This window comes from Sycon ciliatum, chromosome 3 (genome assembly GCF_964019385.1).
Source record: "Sycon ciliatum chromosome 3, ocSycCili1.1, whole genome shotgun sequence".
NCBI lineage: Eukaryota > Metazoa > Porifera > Calcarea > Leucosolenida > Sycettidae > Sycon > Sycon ciliatum.
In genome coordinates this window covers 23,757,393-23,779,488 of record NC_088645.1, presented here as the reverse complement: position 1 = coordinate 23,779,488, position 22,096 = coordinate 23,757,393, and the positions used below count along the sequence as shown (strand labels likewise).

Below are 22,096 nucleotides of genomic sequence, written 5' to 3'. Positions count from 1 at the left end.
TCACTTCAAACTCTCCAACTACGGTCTCTTCGCTGCATACGTTCACTTCACTTCCAAAAAAAACAAATAATATTAGATTATTATTATTATACGCACGTCCGCGTTTACGTCAACAGTGAGTCCACGTATTCGCATGTGCCAGAAGACAGGCAGAGTGGGCAGAGAGGAAAGTAAAAAATAAATGTAAGACAGCAGGCGATAGGCACATAACTCATGTTCGATGATAGGTGCTCAATGCAAGGATCTATTCGAAAGATAAAAAAAATAAAACAAGAATAACATTAACAGACACGTAAAAATTAATAAAATTATGAAACAATACAATGCAATAGAGCAATGTCTGACCAAATCCAGTCACCAGCCACCACTTAGTGACGAGTACACGCAGGCGGGAATTTCTCAATTTCTCAAAGCCATGATTGTTGTTTTCTGTTAGAACTGATTGCATAGTTGAGCTCACTTCCCTACTTGCAGGCTCTGGTTTCTTGAGCACTCCTCCTGATTAGTGACAACGTTACCAGCCCTCGTGCAAAGCTCTCCATATGTTTCTCGCGGTTAGAGCAAACTGACTTTGGTACTTTGAGACAATTATTTCGAACCGCTTTGTTGTTGCTCTGTTCGGCCAGTATTAAACGCTGCGTACCGATGAGGAGACCGCACACGGTCGAAACAGCAACAACGAACTGCAACTGTAACTGTTACTGCTATCACCACATATACTTGAGTACATGTGTGTAGTCAATTTATTCCTGTCCATCTCACCGTTTGGTTCTTATTGATCCTGATGATGGTGCCCATGACCAAAAATCTTGGTCGATTTTTCCGTTTCATTTTCAAATGCATCACAGCGGCCATTCGACGAAGCGTTAGTTGCTGTTCTTGGGACTTCATTTTGCTTCGCGATTTCAAAACACTGGTTGACATCATCAGTGATCTGCCTGCAGTGGAGTCTGCACACGCACCCCTACAACTACGCACAACGTGTAGGTAAGTACTGAGCACATGTGATGTCAATAGGGATGTCAATTGGATATTTATCTTATCCACGGCGGGAATTAACCGATGTGCGTGACCGATCCTTTCTATGTTCCTACTTGAAGTATCTTTCCTTTTCCTCTCTCTAGCTCTTCTCTTGTACCTTCTTGCCACTATTCACTTAAAATGCAGCCCCATGATCAACCGCTCCTGAATTCGATTGACGACAGGAACCCTGGCAATCGGACTTGTATGATAATACAGGGAGATTACTCGCCGCATAAAGCGAAGTTCAGGTGACGTCAATTGAGATCTACATGCTTCTGCTGTGCCCTAACCGTAGGGACAACACACAGGTTCTAAATTCTTACTTTCGTGACAGGGTGCTGCGCCAGTAAAGGTAAAGGTTTTGCTGAACTGCTTGTGGAGCGGTTTTAAAAAGGTTTAAATAATTTGTCACGTTTTTCCCTCAAGGCTGGACAGCAAGGAAAGTGGCGCCACTCTGACTGAACCCTGAGTGCATGTAATCCTGTTGCAATGCACACGACACTCCCCTCTCCCAGCATCAGCACGTCATACAGCAACAGACGCAGACACCCCCCCCCCCCACACACACACACGGACCCGTATACGCATACTCATAATATCCATACGCACGCACACGCGCGCTTGCGCGCACACACACACTGCAAGCATAATGTGGCAGTTTTCATATTCAAAGAGTCATTTAAGGGCGCTGGCCACTGCGCAACATGAAGTGAGATTGCCAACAAGAAATTCTGCTTCAACTAGAAGCGAGCAGCCAACTCAGAATGCAGGCATGCGTAACACGCATACTGATTCCCCCACCGTCTGTTCCACGCGGATGAATACAATGCTCCAACCTCACAAGCTGCAAACACGCACAACACTCTCTGTGACACAGCCATACGTCAAACGCAGGGAGTCGTAAAGATACGAGTCCAAAAATAACGTTATGACTCCCTGCAAAACACGACTCCCTGGTCATACGCATGCCATTTTACAACCATTGCAGGAACAGGTGGACTGTTCACACATAACGAGGCCTACACATGCACAAACGCAACAGGCAATGGACAGTGTGGTTTAGGCTACGCAAGAGTCTTGTCGAATGGAATTCCTATGAGGTTATAGACAGGAGATTGCGGCGAGAGCAGCGCAACGCTGCGCCGCTTGGCGGGCCCTGCGTCTCCAGCGAGAGCGGCGAGACTGTCGGCGGTGAGGCACTGCTGGCATCACCGGTTGGCGAGCGACCGGAAACGAAGGCGGACGCAGCTCCTCAGGACATGAGCGGAAAATCCCTCCCACATCATGATCACTTTCATTACCGTGGCCCTTGGTGACGGAGCGATGACTAGGAAAAAAGAAAAAAGAAAAGAAATGAGAAAGACGGAATAAAACCAACAGGGAGTATTCCGTGTGTGGAATATCTATAGACAAACACTATCTTCCCTTCCACTTGAGGTCCAATTGACCCTCCTCAAGGGCAGCATAGCCCCCGGGGGGGGGGGGGGGGGGACCAGAGGACTCTCAGTTTGGGGTCACCAACGGACTACCTGCCAATGAAGGGGAACCTGGGTGGGGGGGGGGGGAGGGATCCGGAGGACTAGGGGCCGGGGTAACTGACGGACTGCCCACCAAGGGAGGAGAACCCTGAGCATCACCAGGGGCACGACTACAAGAGATGGGGGAGGTGTAGGGAGGGAACCAGGGGCTGAACCAACCCTGGGACCGGCGCCACAAGAAGTGGCGCAAATGGGGCCGGCAGAAATAGAGCGGGCCCACCCATGGAGGGAACCGCCGGTCTTTCAGGTGTGGGCCCGGTAGCTGCAACCCCTGGGGGAAAAACTGCCTTTCCCTGCAGCACCCTCAACCGATCCACATGAACAGTCAGGCGCCTAGAATGTCGGGGTGAAGGAGGAGGTCCCACCCGAACAATAGCACACACAACTCCCTTGACTACTTCAACCTGCCACGGGCCAGTCCAGGGGCGGAACAGCTTAGGACTGGACCCAGGGGCGGAACAGCGTGGAGCCAAACATAGTCGCCAGGTTAGACCGTGAGTAGCTTAGTTCGCCGATCATACACTGCCTTAGCCACCCTGCGTGCTACAGCAAGGCGATCGATCACGTACAAATCCAAAAGCCCGACCCAAAGACGACTGAAGATAAGACATGTATACGGACGGGTAAACGGGCTTCCACAGGGGTATTAGGTGGAGGTAAGAATAAGTCCATGGGTATACGCCAGGTTTCCCTTCCAAACAGCACAAAATGGGGAGTAAACCCGGTGGACTGGTGGACCCCGGTATTGTACGCAAATTGCACCAGGGAAAGATGTCTATCCCAGGAGGCTTGGGCACCGTCAACGTATGCACGAAGAGCGATCTGAATGGTGCGATTTGCACGCTCTACCAAGCCATCAGAGTGAGGCCGGTACGGGGTCGTGCTGGACTTACACACCCCCGACAACTTAAAAAGGCATGACAGAAGGCCACTCCCAAAATTAGGGCCTTGGTCAGAGTGCAATTGGCGAGGGACACCAAAATTCATGAATACACGATTGACGAAAAAGCCCGCAACCGTCTCTGCTCTCAAATCCTGAACAGGAATAATCTCGACCCAATTAGAAAAAAATAGTCACCAACCAGTAGAATGGGTTTATGACCACGAGCAGTTAGAGGTAGGGGTCCCTTAATATCCATGGCCATGACTTCAAATGGCAAGAAACAAGAATGCGTACAGTGCCTGCATGCACGCTGTGGCGCAACCTGCACAGTCCGCACGCACTCCGCGTGGACACAGAATAATTGCACCGAAAAAGGGGACCACATAGAGGTCGCCGTTAACACACCAATCACAGACCAGTGACCGCGTAGACATGTCACCTACCTCCCCGCATCCCGGCCACGTTCGTGGCCACAAACCGCCTCTGAGCTGACTTCACACCGCACTTGCCACCTTTCCCACTTCCAGTAAGTGCATGTACCTGTGGCAAGAAAGAGGAAGAGCACACGCGAAGGTGAAGCACAGAAGAACCACAGACGACCGAGTGCACCACAGTCGAGTGCACCACAGAAGACCGAGTGCACCACAGACGACCGAGTGCACCATAATTATCAACAAAGGCACACATTTAATGGTTTCTGCCAACATGTCACTGAAGCACCGGTATGGCTCGTTGAAACCTGTGAAGCGTTCCTAAAGGGCAACCTTGCCACCATGCCATTCATAGCAGTAAGAAAGTGATCCGCATTGGAAGTGGAAAGCTTGTGGGGCATAGCTCACCAGTGTCGAAGACTTGACCATCCACATATGCTTTAAGGAGGCTCCCACCTAAAGAAGTAAAAATAAAAGGTCCATGGACACCCTGTTTTTTATGCATAGAATGGTGGAGTGATGTCTCTTCTTCAATTTGGTATGGTTTTTAGGTAGGGTCACCAGGCATAATAAGAGGTATTCTGGTGTATTTAGTGAGTGTACAATTTCTTTATTTTCGGCAAAAAAATGGTAAAAAAAATTGGTTTTTGACCCGAAGAAGCCTCCTGGAAGGAGGATACTAAGTATTTTCTTCATCATGTGTTTAAGAACCACATTTGGAGGTATCTTGGGTACACAAGATAGACTGTGTCTTGGTTTTGCCCTTGGTGAGCCACTTTCTCAAAATTACGGGTACCGAAATTTTCATCGGGAGCTGAATTGTGAAATGGTTCAGCCTGCAGCATTTTGTCCATGGACATATTGATTTTTGTGGCTTTCTGTGATCCTTGAGCCCCAAGGAAACCGATTATAGACAGTTTTGATGGTGTCACCAGGCACTTTAGGCCCCTTCGAAACAATATAGGTGTCAAAATATGGTATTTCAAGGCCAATTCCGAAAATAGCATTTTTTAGAAAATCTGACCATTCTTGCCTTCTTGACTAAATAAAACTACCAATGACATGGTGGTATGGTAATATATTTTAGAAGAAGTTATTTTCATGCTGCAACTTCCTTTGGACATACCAGATAGTCTATGCTTGGAAAGGTACAAAGGTACATGTATAATTACATGTACATGTATGTCATGTAGCCTTCAGCCCTAGCACATTGATATACGAGTAGTGTACATGTAAGGCAGCGAGGTTTCATAACATCCTCGACCATGAAACTGGCACATGGATGTGAAAGCAGGCATTCAAAATCAGGCACACTAAACACTCACACGCGTGCGTGCACACGCACATAAACACCCACCCACTCTCGTGCATGCATCATTGTAACACTACTAGTACATAGGACTTAGTGTAAATAGAAGCATGAAAACCAGCCACTGCACTGGGCATGCATTTGCTGGTTGTCACTTGTGTTGATAGCAGAAGACTCCAGAAAAACATACGCATGAAGGGCAATATGCATCTACACACGCTGGCGTGCACACATACGATAATGGTGTACTGTCATGACCTCTTGGCAATTCTTTTTGGTGTCTCAAATGCGGTTCACAAATGCGCATTCACATGCACCTCCTAAACTGTAAAGCCACTGCCACACTGTCCTTTCGGACACCAGAGAGGAAAGCCATACAGAACCAGCACCGTGAGCCCCCCCCCCCCACACACACCTAGCTTTGCACACACGCACGTGCATACACACATACATGTACACAGACATTAGGGACCTTTCGCACCACGCGTACGGATACGAAACGAATGCTGATTCGTCACCTGGGTTCGAGGATTCGTCAGAGTCCCTGCGGAGAACTCGTTTTCACGAATGGAAGCCTCTTCATTCGTGGCGCGCTCCGAATCCGTCAGGTACACATTTATTTGGATAGGTACACATGTTTTGCAAGGTACACATTTCTCCCTTGATTCCATGATCCATGCACGTGTGCGTGTAAAAACCCGTACGCCATGGCGCCAAGCTACCGGCCGTATTCGTAGTTGGCATGCACATTTGCATGACGACTTGCGAAACCTGAAATCTGTTTTCAACGAAACGATTACGAGCCGAATCAAACTTTCGTTTCGCATTCGATTCGTAGCAAATGCGAAAGGTCCCTATTTGCATGCACATGCACCCAGTGCACTCGTGGGAACATGTGCATAACCCAGATCAACATTGCGTACGAACCCACACATGCGGGCACGAGCACGCGCGCACACACACACACACACATGCGCACACACACTCATACACCTGCTCAACGCTGAAGCGAGGATAGCGAACAAACTACGTTAGACATAGCAACTTGTGCTCGGATTACACCTTTCAACAGCTTGCACACACACGCATGCGTGCACGCGTATACACACACATGCGCGCGTACACAAACACACACCCGCGCGCGCGCGTACACACACACACGCGCACGCGCACACACACACACACACACACACACAAACGCATGTACTTGCGCATAGGAAAGGATTCAAAATATGCAGCCATAGACAATTACCCAATGCACACCTGAGTGGGCACATCTTATTTGTGACATCCCCATTTTTACAAGAGCAGGATTTAGAAGTTCGTCCCTGGTTCAGAACACAAGCTTCTGGGGAGCGTTTTCCTTACACCATCAGTACAGTACAGTGGTTGACACGAATCTCATTTCTACAGGAACAGTAGCCCATGTTCAGCAGCTCTGAGATGCGTCGTCCACTGAGCTCAGGATTCTCAAGGATCCACAGAAAGTTTCAAACGGCACTCGTGCGACTGGAGCTGCAAGTGGGTCCACTTACCAGCGAGTGGGCAGCCACTTCACGCTCCACAGGTAGTCCATACTAAAATACCAGTACTAGTATCACTACATTCGACATCGATGTCTTCACTGACTTCAGCCTGCTTTTCTCATCATTCTTCGTCAGAAATTTGTTCTTCGTGGCCACCGCGTACCGCTTCAGCAAAGTTTTCAGAAAAAAATCGAGCAGCATATGAACTGCCTTTGTTTTGCATTAGCCATGGCCAGTGATTCTTTCCAGCGTAGAAACTGCCACGGCTACAGAAACACTGCAACGAGTAGAACAAGTACATCCTGGAACAACTGCGAGCACAGAGAATCAAAAAACTTCTTTCTGAACAACAGCTTGTTTCCGCATGGAACACGATATTTTTTGAATTTCGCGGCAAAAAACAGATTCTCGAGGTGCCCTTTTTACACTGCGCTGCGCAACTGTTCGGAGCCTCCTTAAGCAAGATGTCCCTAGCCAAATGCACTCTGATCAGAGCCCTAATTTTGAAAGTCGCCTTCTGTCCTGCCTTTGTAAGTTGTGGGGGGGGGGGGGTGTAAGTCCCACCCGACCCCGTACCGGCCTCACTATGAATCCGTGCATACGAGTATGCCAGGGTGAGGGTATAAGAATGCTAGGCCAACATAGAGTTGGCTTCGCGGGCTCGGTGCTCACGAACTTTACAGTTCACCTCAGCCACATCCCCTAATCGGATATGGAAGGCGTCAGTGGCCCGCTTTGTATCCCAAGGGTGCACGGTGGGTGTCAAGTCGGGGTCCGCCTCACACTCACTGGGCACTCCTTTTGCTGGTTAGGGAGGCCCATCCCACTCTCATGTGAAGCATGGGTCAGATCGCAATCCCGTAGCATGCCGATTGCTCATTCATATATGTGGGTCCCTATAACAGGTCGGCCCCTATAACGGGTCGGCTCCCTATAGCAGGGCGGGTTTGACCAAAAAAGGAAGTCATGCAAGTGCACACATGACGTCTTGACTGGGTCCTCTGAGTGCAAGGGGTCCATGACCTTGTATAACGGAAATGGAAGAACCAGGAAATCCTCATTGACCCCATGACCCCGGGACTCAATTTCGCACTCACACGAAAACAGGCAACGGAAGGAACTATTGATCTTGTGAAAGAGATGAGGGATGGGTTATACCAAGACTACTATTACTATTAATGTATTATACTGAAGCGAAGATGGATATGGAAGAATAGGGGGAGAGCATGATGGAGGCGGAGGGCAGTGGAATTGCAGTACGGAAAACGAGCAGGGTAAAATCAAAGACAAAAGATCGAAATGCAGAAACGTTTTGGGCAGGCCTAGATGAGTGTATACTAGTTTGCAAGGCAAGAGCTCTGAACAAAGCGTGGGGAGCAGCGAGGCTAATGAAACAGCTGGTAGAAGATGGAAACTATGGAAGTCTTAATGAACAACGTATCAAGAAAATTATTGAGAGATTCTTCTACGAGGATGGCGCACTCTATTACAAGTCAAACGAGCTAAACGTTGCGCACAGGAAATGCATCTCAAGGGAGGAATTGATCAGCAAGATTGCAGAAGAACATAGTATTGATCATCGGGGACCCGAGACGATATACGAATCCTTACGGTGTTCGTATTATCCTATCATCCGAGAGACAGTCCTGCAACTGCTGCGCCAAACACTCGAATGTGAGCACTGTGCCCGACAGAATCCTTTGCCCAAGACAACGTTGGTACGAAGAACAATAAAGGCCACTTACCCGAACAGTCGCTGGCAAATGGACTTGAAAAAGCTCCCAGCGAGTCGAGGCTTCCAATACGTCTGTAATATTGTGGACTGTCACAGCCGATTCGCGATGGGTGGTGCCATCAGAGCCAAAACTGCGAAGGAAGTGTGCCGCGTGATCCTTTCTGCGATGTACTTGTACGGACCTCCAAGAATTCTCCAAACGGACAACGGGAAAGAATTCAACAATGGTGATTTGTCGGCACTCATGGACGAGATGCGGGCACAGAAGATCAACGGCCGACCGTATCACCCACAAAGTCAAGGCCGGGTAGAGCGCTTCAACCAGACACTGGCGCAATTCCTAAGACGTGACCTGCTGAAAGATATAAATTGGCCTGATCGTCTGCCGCTGTTTTACTACAGCTACAACAACCGCGTCCACAGAAGCCTACACGGGAAAACTCCGTACGAGATGTATTTCCAGAGGCCAAACTTTTCCTTGTTTCGCGAGCAGGAGCGCTGTAATCTGACCACAGACGAGAAGGACTTTCTCCAGTGTCAGGGAAACCTGAACTTGGCCGATGAAGCAAATGACGATGATGAGGTCGACGATGAGGACGTTCCTTTAGGCCAGCAGGAGCCACAGCCGACAGCACCAGAGACAGGAGCAGCATACCCGCTCGAGCTCGCATGGACGCCAGAGGAATTTCCATTTGAGCATGCTGTAGGAGACGTTGTATACTACAAGAAAGCTGTAAACCTAGGCGGAGCAGCCGGCACAGCGGCACTGATGACGCAGTGGCATAGGGGGAGCGTAGCTGCTTTGCGTCGAGAGAATTTCTTCCGCTTGTACGACATTGTCGACACCGACGAATCGCCAGTCGGCTCCTTTGCTGGTAGTCATGTCAGGAACGCACCAACCCAGGCATCCATCGAGGCACGAGACCGAGAAGGACGGTCAACTTCCACGGCTTCCAGAAACCAAACGAAGTAACTCCTTGTTTCGAAACAGTAGGTGTTTCATCTCCTTCCTAAATACACGCATGCGTGTTTACTCTGTACATGTGTAGATTCTGCACTGCACGTGGAGCGCAACGGCATTTATTGTTTAGATTACGGGAATATTCTGATATGCATTGCGTAACCATAACCTTTAGTTGATCCTCTGATCTTCAGTTCTCCTTTATTTAGTTGACCTTCTACATCTGCTTTTTTGCTTATTTGAAGCACAGAGTGTACATGACCCTGTGTACTCTTAGCTAGCTATTATTTTGTGTCTATAAGGCATACGATATGCACCTCTTGCACTGCACTCTGAGCTGTCCATATATGCGACTCAAACCGACCCGCTATAGGGAGAATACCCAAACCGACCCGTTATAGGAACAGGCCTGCTGCTGGGTTCATCATATATACCCTACGATCTCGTAGTTACATCCTCTCTTCTTGTGGTTTGGCTGTGCGCAAGTTCACTCTCTCTTAGTTCTGAGATTCCCCAACAACGCTTTCTTCAACATGGCACGTAGTCGTCGTCGCAACCAACCTCAACGTCGTCGTCAACGCATGGAAAATACGTAGAGCTCGTTGACAACCAAGAAAATGGTTGCACTTTTCTCATGAAGGACGGTATGCCATTGGCATAAACAACCCCCGGCGACACAAGGAATGCACTTGCGTGCCCCAGAGATCGATTCGTCCAAATAGTTGCTCGATCCAAGTGGAGAAAGGGATAACACGTTGCCCGTTATGCAAAACATTTGATATCACCTTAAGCAGCAAACTGTCATGATTTCGAAATGGCACCAAGCCACACTGCAACACAGCCCCATGGCAATCTGTCTTGGGAAGAGCTTGTCCATCGGTTGCGAGAGATGGCATCTACAAAGCGACAGCTGCGGCAACAAAATAGGCATTCACAACCCAAGTGGAAAGGTTGTGGGGTATAGCTCAGAAGCATAGAAGTCACAACAACTGACTTCAGGGCGATTGGCTCTATGACGGGCACCGTTGAGGTAGACTTCGATGCTACCCCATCCTACCCAAGCAGGTTCATTGACGCGATGAAGACGACCTCCATAGCACCAGGCGAACACTCCCCTACTATCAACAAGAGCTGGCCCATCCTCCTGATGGAGTGTACCATCGACGTGCCAAATTTCTTGCTGCGAGTTTTCATCTGCCAACTCCACAACAGGTCTTACTGGCGTCCGCCTTTCTATTAGTAAAGGACCCATGGTGAGAGACCACGGCCGGTCATCCAAGTCTACACCAAACGTATCGGCCATATCTATTTACTGAGAATAATGTAACAACTCCTCCACAAACGTTTCGACAACTGACGTCTTCTTCATCCTGATTTTTCCTCTTGGTGGTTTTGGACAAGAGTTGAAAAGTCCAAAAGGTCAACTGATGACCTTTGCGTTACTTGCTATGATTGGATTTTAGCGGTTGATGCCGGTATGCAGCTGGGAAGCGAATTCAACAGGAAGAAGATAAAGGTCTTGCTTTGCGGTTCACACCTTCACTTCCGTCTCATTAGCCTTTGGATAATCGGTGAAATAAAAGATTATTATTATTAATATTATTATCAGCAATGGCATTCACATGCCCGCGTCATGCATGCTTCTTCCAGCGTATGACTGCCTACGGGCAGGGTGCTGCGGAAAGCCGTTCACAAGCAAAAGAGCACTTCATAACCACATCCTTGGACACACTGGCCAGATGGGGTATAGGTGATTCCATCACCTGCTGGAAGACCAAGCAAAGGCACTCAATGCCACTGCCAATCAACGGAATAAAGAAGCTGACTAGGCCCTATCTCCTGAGCAGCAACCGGCACAACGCCGCAGAAATAATGCTGCCTACTAAACAACGCCAGCACAAGTTTCATGCAGAAACAACGTCCTCAGGCGACAGTGTACGAGTGAAAAGAAAAAGGTCGTACTCACAGAGAAGTCACCGTGAATAGGTGTGGAGATGGAGACGAAACGAACTCAGCCAACAAGTACTCCGAAATTTTGTTCCGTGGTTCCCAAGAAGCTTCGTCGACAGTGTAGCCCTGCCACAGCACACCGCACTCCGGCTTCCCCTTTGCAAACAAGAGGACCGTCTCGGCAGTCATCTCAGATACACTCTCTCCTTCTACCTCTGCACTGGCAGGCTGGCTCAAGGGGCGAGGGCTAGCCATCAAAGAAAAGATGAGTTTTGTGCTCAGCATTCGACATTCAGTAGAGATCATGAGCTTAATCCTTATGATACCAGCTGTGTTACATGGCACTATATGTCCACACTCCCCCCCCCCCCCGGCCAATTGTTTCTCTCCTAAATGGTTGCCCGTCTGTGCTGTCATCATCCATCTCGGACCAGACTCCACCTACCCCTTCCCCATTATCTAATATTAGGGAGGTTTCGCTCTACCTAGTGGTGTATGAAAATAACGTAAGAACTGCACATAGTTTTCAGATGTGAAAATCCGCTCAGTTCGCTTTTGCTCTACGTGATTTCTTCACACTCTGCATGCGCCCACCGCCTGCACCACAAACGTATACCGGCGACAACGTAACAACGTTAACAAAGTTACATTCTCCATTTACTGGTACGGTAGCTTTCCAAGTGCTGTGGACCTGTATTTCACGCAGCTTGAACTTGGCAATGGGTACATCTGGAAACATTGAAAAAATATTTCAAAAAGCCCAACGGAGGATCGAATGTAGGAAAGCACTTTCCTACACGGAAATCCGTAGAGAGATTTAGGTACGAACCCCGGCCCGTACGACGTACGGATTTTCAAACTTAAGGGGCCATCCTTAATTAATATCCATAATTTATCACGAAACGAATTTATTTCGTTTCAGCCCAAACCCTTCCTACACTCAGAACGTAAAACATGTTGATACATGCATTGACTTACAATAATAGTCGCATGTGGGTCACTCCTCCTACCTCCATGTACATCAATGTTTTCTGAAACGAAATTATTGGTCTACCCCTTCTCACCCCATTACGAAAATAATTCGTTTCCTGAAAAATCATCATCACCAAAGGACTGCAATCAAACGTCTGAGTATTTTAACACATCATGTTTTGTTTTAATCCATATCCCTTCCTTGCCGTGGTTGGCTAACACCCTCTCTCTTTGTATTGGCCGGTGTTCTCACTGTGCTATGAGATGCTGTAATAAATAAATAAATAAATAAATAAAATATCCCATTGTAATGATGGTGATGATTTGTGAAAAAGTACGACATTTATGAATGACCCCTAATTATGCAGAGCGAAACCTTCCTACTGTCCGCTCGAGTTGCCTCGTACTTCTTGGCACCTTCATTCGTTTCCTTGTTATTGAGTACCTCTGCCGTTTGGTGACTGCTAACTTTTAAAATCAAATCAAGCAAACAACAATGCATCGTTCTTTTGCAGTTGCTCACCTGTCTGTGGCGTACCTTTGGCAGTGTTTCCACTTCATACTCTCCAGAATCACACCTACTACACCTCTTACTTTCCCTGCTCACTGATTGCAGGTCAGGAGGACCAGCAAAGGGAAGAAGAATATCCAACGTCTCTGTCCTCTTTGTCATTTCCACAGTCAGCGACAAACTCGGTTTCAGTTCGAGCGCGAAACGCTTTGGGCATACGCGTGTCGACGATGTCGCGGATCGTCCGCGGCCTTGAAAACACCTTTGCCTAGGTGAAATGCCCAGGGGGTAACCAATCATAATTTTGCGAAAAGTCAAGAAATGCAGGTATCGCCTATAGGTGTCTTCAAGTCTCCTCTTAGCATTCATAATCGCACTGAACCCGCCGCTCCCACCCATGGCGTTCTGTGGGCTTCCGGGTTTGCTGTGGTCGGTTTGATCTACGTCTTGGAAAAACTAAGTGACTCGGATGGAGCATGCATGTAATTGGTTGACAGTAAATACCCAAACATTGAAAATTTTGATCGGGCACTGGGTATAATCGCTTTATGAGCACATCGTGGACTACGGCCGGGAATGACATGTTGCGCACTCGGAGTAAACCTCTTTCAATCTGTGGCCTTCCCGGCATGCACTATGCACAATATGCGTTAGGTGCATCTGTTTTCTTCTATTTTGATGGGGGAGGGGGGGGGGGGTATAATTGCCCAGCCACAACTGGGCATCGTGCATCATTCGGCAAGTAACGTTACAAGTACAGTGCTGGCAACTGAAATCCGACTCCCCGAGCGGTGCGCTCACATCGCAAAGACCCCCAACACGGGATGGTAAAACTACGAAACAGAGACCGCTAGAATGTGAACCCACCGCTCAGGGGGTCGGATTTCCGTTACCAGCACTGTACATACAGCTCACCGTTGAATACTGGCCGTCTATGCGCTGGACTGCATCAGCGTAGTCGGATAGCAAAAGCCGCTGAGTCCAACTACTGTTGCCCTCCGATATGTAGATATATGATCTTCACTGCGCAGGTCCTTCACCAGCATTCGTCCCCCGCTATAAAACATGAAACGAACAGCAGAAAGCAAAGTGTCATAGTACTAGAGCTCTATTGTTGCGGAGAGAGAGAGAGAGAGAGAGAGAGAGAGAGAGAGAGAGAGAGAGAGAGAGAGAGAGAGAGCTGTGAACACTGCACACTTCCCCCCCCCCCTCCCAAAAAATTGTATATTTCCAATTTCTATGAGGTGTGAGGATAACTCAGAAGTTGCGACGGACTCGGAGACACAGGACACAGGACTGGCGGCGGTCCTGCTCCAATGGAGGATTTCGATGTTGCCGCGCTGCTGGAAGCTTGGCATGTCCAGGGGTGTCTACACAGAGCAGATGGCCCAGCCAGGAACACTAGAGATGATGATGGTCTCACCACCACACAGTGGTGCTATCATAACAAGCTACATAAGGAGAATGGACAATGCACCAGCGGTGACAGGTGTACGCTGGACAGATAACCATCGTGCTCAAGAGTAGTACTGGCATAACCTTCGGCATCGGGAAGATGGACCTGATTTCATCTCCCAGGAGGAGGGGACAGATGGGTGGTGCCTCAACTGACCACCATCAAGACCAGGCAATATACCCCATGGAGCTGCAGAGCGCTAATGCAGCACCTAATGAGGTAGACTCATCAACAATGCGTGACGTACCCATCTGCGCGGTTTGCAAGGATGCCCTGGGCCCTCCTCATTCCAAGTTGGTGTGCGGGCATGAATTTCACTTTGATTGCATCAAGGAGTGGATCAGCTGCGCCCCAAGCCCTGCCTGTCCAGGCTGCCGCTATTCCATGTCTGCTGAGGACTTGGTTGAATTCTTGTAGCAATACATATGCACCAGTACTCATTCTTCTTGGTTGCCATTTCCCAGTGTTAACTGTTGTTCGTTTGTGTTGTTCATTGTTCGGAGTAAAGTAACATGTCAGGGTCGTTACATGGTGATCTTCGATTGTCAAGTGTTGAAGTTATGCGTCAAGCTCATGCACAACTTTTAGTAGCATTTGCCAACATGGAGTCACAGGAGGCAGGTGCGGTAGATTTTGTGTAACGTGTTTGTTTCGTCTTGGTCGCTGTGCACACGCGTCATTGGTTGGTGGTGTTGTGCGCATGCGCGAGACTGTGTGAGCTGGTCTTTGGTCTGTCGTCTTTGTCAAGATGTAGTGGTTTTCCAGGGTCCTGCTTGTTGCAATAAAAAGAGTGTAAACAGGCAGTCCAGTGGTGGTGGTTGAGCTGATGGAGAAGTAAGGTTACATTTACAACATTTGGTGCCCAACGTGGGACTCGAACCCACGACCCTGAGATTAAGAGTCTCATGCTCTACCGACGGAGCCACGACGTTGAGCAGCATGTCAATGTCATGATATCATTAGTTGTCCTTTTTTGTCTCCCCTTCTTAGAAAGAACATAAATAGTTGTTCCTGGTCCAGCAAGGAACCAACCGACACATCTTGTGCATTGTCAATAATTCTTCAATCAGTCTGAGGCTCTCCCAACTACAACTGGTTAACGTTTGCACAAGTTGCCTTTTTTGATGGTTGTGACCATGAAGAAATAGAAACGGAAGAAGCTGTCGCTTGCATAAGATGCGGTATAGTCTTGGGCTCTTTGCTTGTGTCAGAAATAACTGTAGCAGAGTACATAATGGCGGCTAGTACATGTATACCCTACACCGATGTGCCGCCATCGGAAGCAGTGGATAAAAGTAAGGGTCTTTTATCGAGATGTTAGGTTCACGATTCCAGATATGCACACACTCACACACTAATGACCTTGCAGATAAGAACCTCCTCGAGCCGACTGCTCTTGTGCCTGTGCGTGCCGAAATCGAACAGAGATGGTGGGGGTTTGCAAGGCCGTTACACCCATCATTTTGTGAAACTCGGCAACGCCTATACGCTGTGAACGACCAAATATCACCGGACCTGGCCAAATTTCCGATTTTGCTCAAAGTTGGCTCCTTTTATTCCTGTGTGGACCTTGTTCGCCCAGTATGATGGTTTGGCCCAGAGATCCTCCATTCCTTGGATCTTGGGCAAAATTAAAAAAATCGACTATATGCCCACTGAAACAAGGTACTGTACAGGCAGAACATTTCGTCGGTCAATAATTTCGTCCAACTCCAAAGAAAGGGAGTTCGTCCGGTTGTAAATTTCGTTCATGGATCATAAGAGTGTATTGAAAAGGTGGACAAATTGACATTAGTCCGGCATTTAATTTAGTCCAAAAGCTCCTTAAACGAAAAAGACGAAATTAAATTCCAGACGAATATTTCTGCATTTACAGTACAAGAACGAGGGCTCAATGCTGCTCCCAATAATGCAGCACAGCTAAACTTATTATGTTCGCACACCGATCCAAGTTGCCTACTTGTAATAATGTTTAGCCATCCAACTTTCAACTGGTGACTTGCTGAGTCCCTCAAAACGAATCGATCAATTCAGCCTGTCCAAGGCGGCCATTACGAATGCCATCTTCAAGGACCAGTACCAGCAAGGTCACGTCCTGAAATTAGGGGTAGACCACAACAACCATAGTCTGCTACGACATGTCTCCAAGCGCCAACAAGTGGTCTTGAATAAAATTATCCGCTAAAAATCACTTGGGGAAATATTCAAATTTCGAACTCACCAACGGCCATGCACTAGCCGAATCCAACCTCGTAGCAGGAAAGTACACACAGAACATCTCCACACGCCTTTTCGCTACACTACCAGCACTGAGACATCATGGGAATAACCCCTTCCCTCGCAGAAACTCGAATGAAGCCGCTATGAAGCGTCACTTGCTGAACAGCCCAACATGACAAGAAAGAAGACTGCTCCGCAACAAATCAGCAAGAACTACAACAGTAGCGCAAGATGGCTCAGAAAGTTCTCATGTACTGAACAGCCAGTGCACGCGAGAGTTTCACATGTGTGCCACGCTCCCATAAAAAAAATCACAATTTCTCTCAGGTTGCTATGAGCACACCTACTTCTGGTGCATGCGCTATTACATCATGCATTTTTCAGGTACCAGAACGACGCAGCTGTGCCCCAAGGAGAATTGCTTTTTTTTTATTCTTGATTTTCCGACAGGAATGCATACCTGAAATCCTCGAGTGCACAACTGCTGTCGTGATTTTCTACTTGTTCGACGAGACATCGATGCACATGCCATGAAACTCACATGCACTAGCTGCTCAGTACACGAGACTGGTCTGGGCCATCTTGCACTACTGTCGTAGTTCTTCCTGATGGTTGTTGTGGAGCTGTTCTTCTTTCTTGTCATGTTGGGCTGTTGTTCAGCAAGTGACGCATCGTAGCAGCTTCATTCGAGTTTTTGCGAGGGCAGGGATACTCCCATGATGTCTCAGTGCTGGTAGCGTAGCGAAGAGGCATGTGGAGGCGCTCCATGTGTGCTTTCGGCTAGGGCATGGCCGTTGGTGAGTTCGAAATTTGAATATTTCCCCAAATGCTTTTTAGTGGATACCGTAATTCCGCGCATATAAGCCCACCTCCGCTTATAAGCCCACCTCCGCATATACGCCCACCTCCGCTTATAAGCCCATGGGCTAATAAACAGACACAAATGCAACTCACGTGTCAAGTAGAATTTTTCACAATAATGGACTCTTCCTACCGTGGTACAGCAGGTCAGTGCAGTTTGCCAGTCGAGTATGGTAGACCCACTTTGAGCACGGACTTGAACTTTTTCGTGAACCTTCAAAATTCGAATATTGGCCCATGGGCTAAAAAGCGGACATGTTTTACTGGATATTTTATCCCCAAACTGCATCATTGCACATTATAAGCGTATGGGCTTATATGCGCGGAATTACGGTAACTTTCTTCAAGACCACTTTGTTGGCGCTTGGGGACATGTTGTAGCAGACTATGGTGGTCGTCCACCCCCAATTTCAGGACGTAACCTCGCTGCTACTGGCTCTTGAGGATGGCATTCGTAGTGGCCGCCATTGGATAAGTTGAATTGGTTGATTCGTTCGAGGGACTCAGCAAGTCGATAGTCGAAAGTAGGATGGCTAAACATTACTAGGCAACTTTGATCGTTGTGCGAATATAGTTGGTGGGGCTGCGCAGTGCTGTTGTGAGCAGCGGTGGCCCATCGTTCTTGTACCTTGCTTGAAGCATTATTTCACAGCGAATATTTGTCGATTTTTTGGATTTTGGGCCATATCGAAGGAACACAGCATTCCTGGACCAAAGTGCCATAGCGGGTGAGTGAGGTCCACCGAGGGATAAAAAGAGCCAATGTTGAGCGAAATCGGAAATTTGGCCTTGTCCGGTGACATCTGGTAGTTACCGGCATTAGACATGGTTAGCATTTTACCGTTCACGCTAAATCCAACGGTACTCGTATCCAACACCCAAAGTACCGTCGGTTTGGTATCTCTTCGAACTAGAAACAGGGATCGATTTATCCGGGTTCGCATTGCAGTTTGCGAATCAAAATTCACTGGCTGCGATTCGCTTTTCGTTTTTTATCGCCCAAAACTGCGATGCGCTGGCCGTGCATACCGGTACGCGGTATGTACAAAGACCATTCTGTACTGATTGTGTGCAGTTTACATGCGACTGTAGTACACGGGTTGCGGATATCCGGATCGCGCTCTGTATGATTTTGGACACTGCACTAGCACTGGTGGTACAAGACTGCAGTCGTTTGGAGTTTTGTACACGGCGGCGACTTTCCCTGAAGTTCTCCTTTCTTCTTTCACTGTCAAGCTCAATTCAGTTTGTTTCTGTGCGACAAGACACAGTTGAAGTAGATGGTTCTTAGTCTCATGTAGCCAACATGTCAGTGAATCTGATCACTGTCCAGAAGTGAGAAAGAGAACTGGAAGCGCCAGGAGCGTCGATTCATTTCAATGAAGAAAAGGAGAAAAGCGGAAACTCTGTGTGCTTTCCACGAAGTGTCACGCTCGTTTGAGCGCTTTCCTGAGCTTTCTTTGTCGAAGGAATCAGTGGAACTGCCCTGTTGAAGGACATTGTGTTGTGAAGAACTTGAAGTCGGATGGACGCTGAACATGTAACGAGCCCAAGCGAAAACCCTAACGTAAATATTCGGGTCAACCGTTCGCTTGGAAAAGCAAAATTAATAGCAACTGTTGTTGTTGTTGTTGATTTTTATTTTGCTTCGCAAGGCCAAACGGGCAATGGTGCCCAATTCTATGGAAGCGAATTTCAAAAGGGAGAGAGCTACGGGGAGAGAGAGAGAGAGAGAGAGAGAGAGAGAGAGAGAGAGAACTGCAGCTTTTGTCCTCTTCTGTGCAAAATCCTGCTATTGTACAGATATACAAGTCATGTAAACTTTTGATGAAGGAAAACTGCTAATCAATACTGGGAGTTGCTAGTCAATTATAAAGCTGTGTGTAGCAGTGATTGCTATGCAAAAGAATCAAAGTAAATCGATCCCTGTAGAAAGCTCTGTTTAGCGGGAGAACGAAACGGTAAGATTCCAACTAGGGTTGCGTCACGAGTCGATCGTTGTGTCAGGAACCAAAATGCTAACCATGTCTTGCAAACACACAAAAAACGGTAGGGTCTACGGACCGATGGTCGAAGATAGCGTGAACGGTACACTGCTAACCATGTCTATTGACTCTAATGTCTGGTTCACAGTAGGCCGATTTTCCGGCCGATACGGACTTGTACGAAAAATCCTCAAGATCGGGGCGAAAATTGCCCGTTGTGGACGGTTTTGTCGTACAGGTTTCTAACAGATCTGCGGCGATTTTCTCGTCGCACTAGTTTTCGGCCAAGTATCAACTGGTCGATATTTAGCCGAAAAGCCAGCCGGTTTTTAGTGCTTGCACGTGATGGAGCGGGCATCGGGCCAATCATTGTAGGCTTTTCACCATGACAGCGGAGAGCGTCGGTGCAGACTGTGAACTGGCTGCACTGCACTGGATCGCTACTACAGTCCATTCAGAAAAGGTTGATATCCTAGCTTTTGGCCATAAACAGGTCAAATTTTGAGTTTTCGTCTCCTTTTTTTGGCAATCCCCCATGGAATGCTCTTCCAATTGTGTTTTTGAAGCCTATTTCTCCCAAAAGCAAGCCATAACAAGAATAGGATTTCGGCCAGGTTTTGCCCCCAAAGCACTGAATTGGGTAAAAACCATGAAAATCCCGGCCGTTCACTCCACTTGCATAACAGTACATTTGCGGTTCGAATCCCAGTTGAGGTGCCTTTTTAGACCCTTTTTCAAGTTTCGAATCGCGCGGCGCTGCAGTGTACCACAAAATCGCCAAAACACAGGGGCTCTCCAGAGCCAGCGCTCAACCTTTTCTGAATGGACTGTAGACGCTAGCCTTTTCACGCATTTCGCCTTGTAGCTCGTGTAAAAACTATCTCATTTCCGCTGTCTAGCGTCTACTGCGGTCTAGCGCGGCTGTGTGCTACGTGTAAGTGTGTAACAGACAAGCATACAACTATAGTACAAGCGAAATTGGCGACCGTTGTGTGTGAACAGCTAGTCCGACTCATCCGACACAGTCGGTCGATTTCTTGTCGGAGTCGGTGTGGGAGTATCGGCCGGAAAATCGGGCAAGTTTGGACCAGGCATTAGAACACAACACAACAACTCAACCACATGATTCGCTACCCTGTTATTGAGCACTCCTGCTCGTTTGGACTCGCGAATCCAAATAAAATCAATCAATTAAAGGGGAAGTTAAGGCAAAAATTAAAATTTCACCAGTTGTAGTCTTCGGGGTGCTGAGTCGAATGGTCTTGGTCCGAGAAAGCTGAGACGCTCCGTTCCTACTTGAATCCCAATCGAACTCGCGCACTTCCACCGAAACTGGGTGACTGCGCCCTACTAGATGGGGATTTGTATGCAAAATGTCACTAAAAGCGCCATTTCGTTCTTATAAAAGCACGGATGACCGCGATTGGCCCATATGTTGTAGTCCTTTGGACGCTGAGTCGACTGGTTTTGGTCCGAAAAGGCTGCGATGCAGCGTTCCTCCTTTATTCCCAATCGAACATGGTTGAAGAAGCGGTCACGTGCTCCTGGGTGCCAAAATCACCTGGTCACCACGCCAGCAGGCGACAACTTTCACACCAAGGTTCAACTCGAGTGACAGGACTGCACCCAAAAAAGGTCAAAACAGGCCGTAAGTTGTACCCTGCAGGCACGGTGACCAGGTGACTGGTGTACGCAGGAGCACGTGACCGCTTGTTCAACCATGTTCGATTGGGAATTAGGGGCGAACGCTGCATCGCAGCCTTTTCGGACCAAAACCAGTCGACTCAGCGTCCAAAAGACTACAACATATGGGCCAATCGCGGTCATCCGTGCTTTTATAAGAACGAAATGGCGCTTTTAGTGACATTTTGCATACAAATCCCCATCTCGTAGGGCGCAGTCACCCAGTTTCGGTGGAAGTGCGCGAGTTCGATTGGGATTCAAGTAGGAAGGGAGCGTCTCTGCTTTCCCGAACCAAGACCATTCGACTCAGCACCCCGAAGACTACAACTGGTGAAATTTTAATTTTTGCCTTAACTTCCCCTTTAACACTAGGCGTAGACCTACCTTTGCCGCACCGCGAGCGCATATGTGCAGGCGTTGGCCAAAACGCTTCCTGCTTTGTCATGGCGTGACTCTCCACTTGTGACACATCGCCGTACTCCCTTCACTAGCCCATTTCGTCCGTCACGACGAATATCGCGGTGTCTAGTCACTGAATGGAAAACCGTAACTGCCAACACTCATCTCAAAGTTGAAACAGTCAGTGTCCTGCATTTGTAGTTCATAAGCCGCTGAGCGCTCGAGCACGGAACCATCTTTCAACTTTACTTCATTGGAAAAGAACAGAGAAGGTCCAAGTCCTTTCTCTTCGACCTGGCCTGATCGTTGTTCGATTTATCTTTGGACAAAAGGCCCGAAGACGAGGCACTGCATGCAGCTGGCACTGGCGCCATAGCATATGCATAGTCATTGTAGCTAGCTACGCGCTGTCGTGTCCATTTTCTGACGAGTCCATGCCCTGACCCCTGACCCCTGACCCCGGGTCATACTCATAGTTAAGTTGTACTCTTGCTTTTACGGCGAACTGCAACCATGGTAACGCCCCCCCCCGTCCCCGCCCCCTTGTAGGCCCTGCTTGCTGCCCCGTGATGTGATTGTGCTGTACATGTACATGTACATGTACTAGTAGTAGTAGTATGAATGCCGCAGACATCAGTCACATCGCCACGGCT

General features: G+C 48.1%; 1 long non-coding RNA gene across 1 annotated transcript; it reads right to left on the bottom strand.

The window, feature by feature from the left end:
• Nucleotides 1-1,682: 1,682 nt before the first annotated feature.
• On the bottom strand, nt 1,683-21,742 carry LOC135811831 (uncharacterized). The gene is made up of 4 exons (XR_010552698.1): nt 21,429-21,742; nt 13,755-13,895; nt 3,888-3,984; nt 1,683-2,350 (listed from the first exon to the last, which is right to left on the bottom strand). It is a non-coding gene; the product is annotated as an uncharacterized LOC135811831 (long non-coding RNA).
• Between the last annotated feature and the right edge of the window lie 354 nt (nt 21,743-22,096).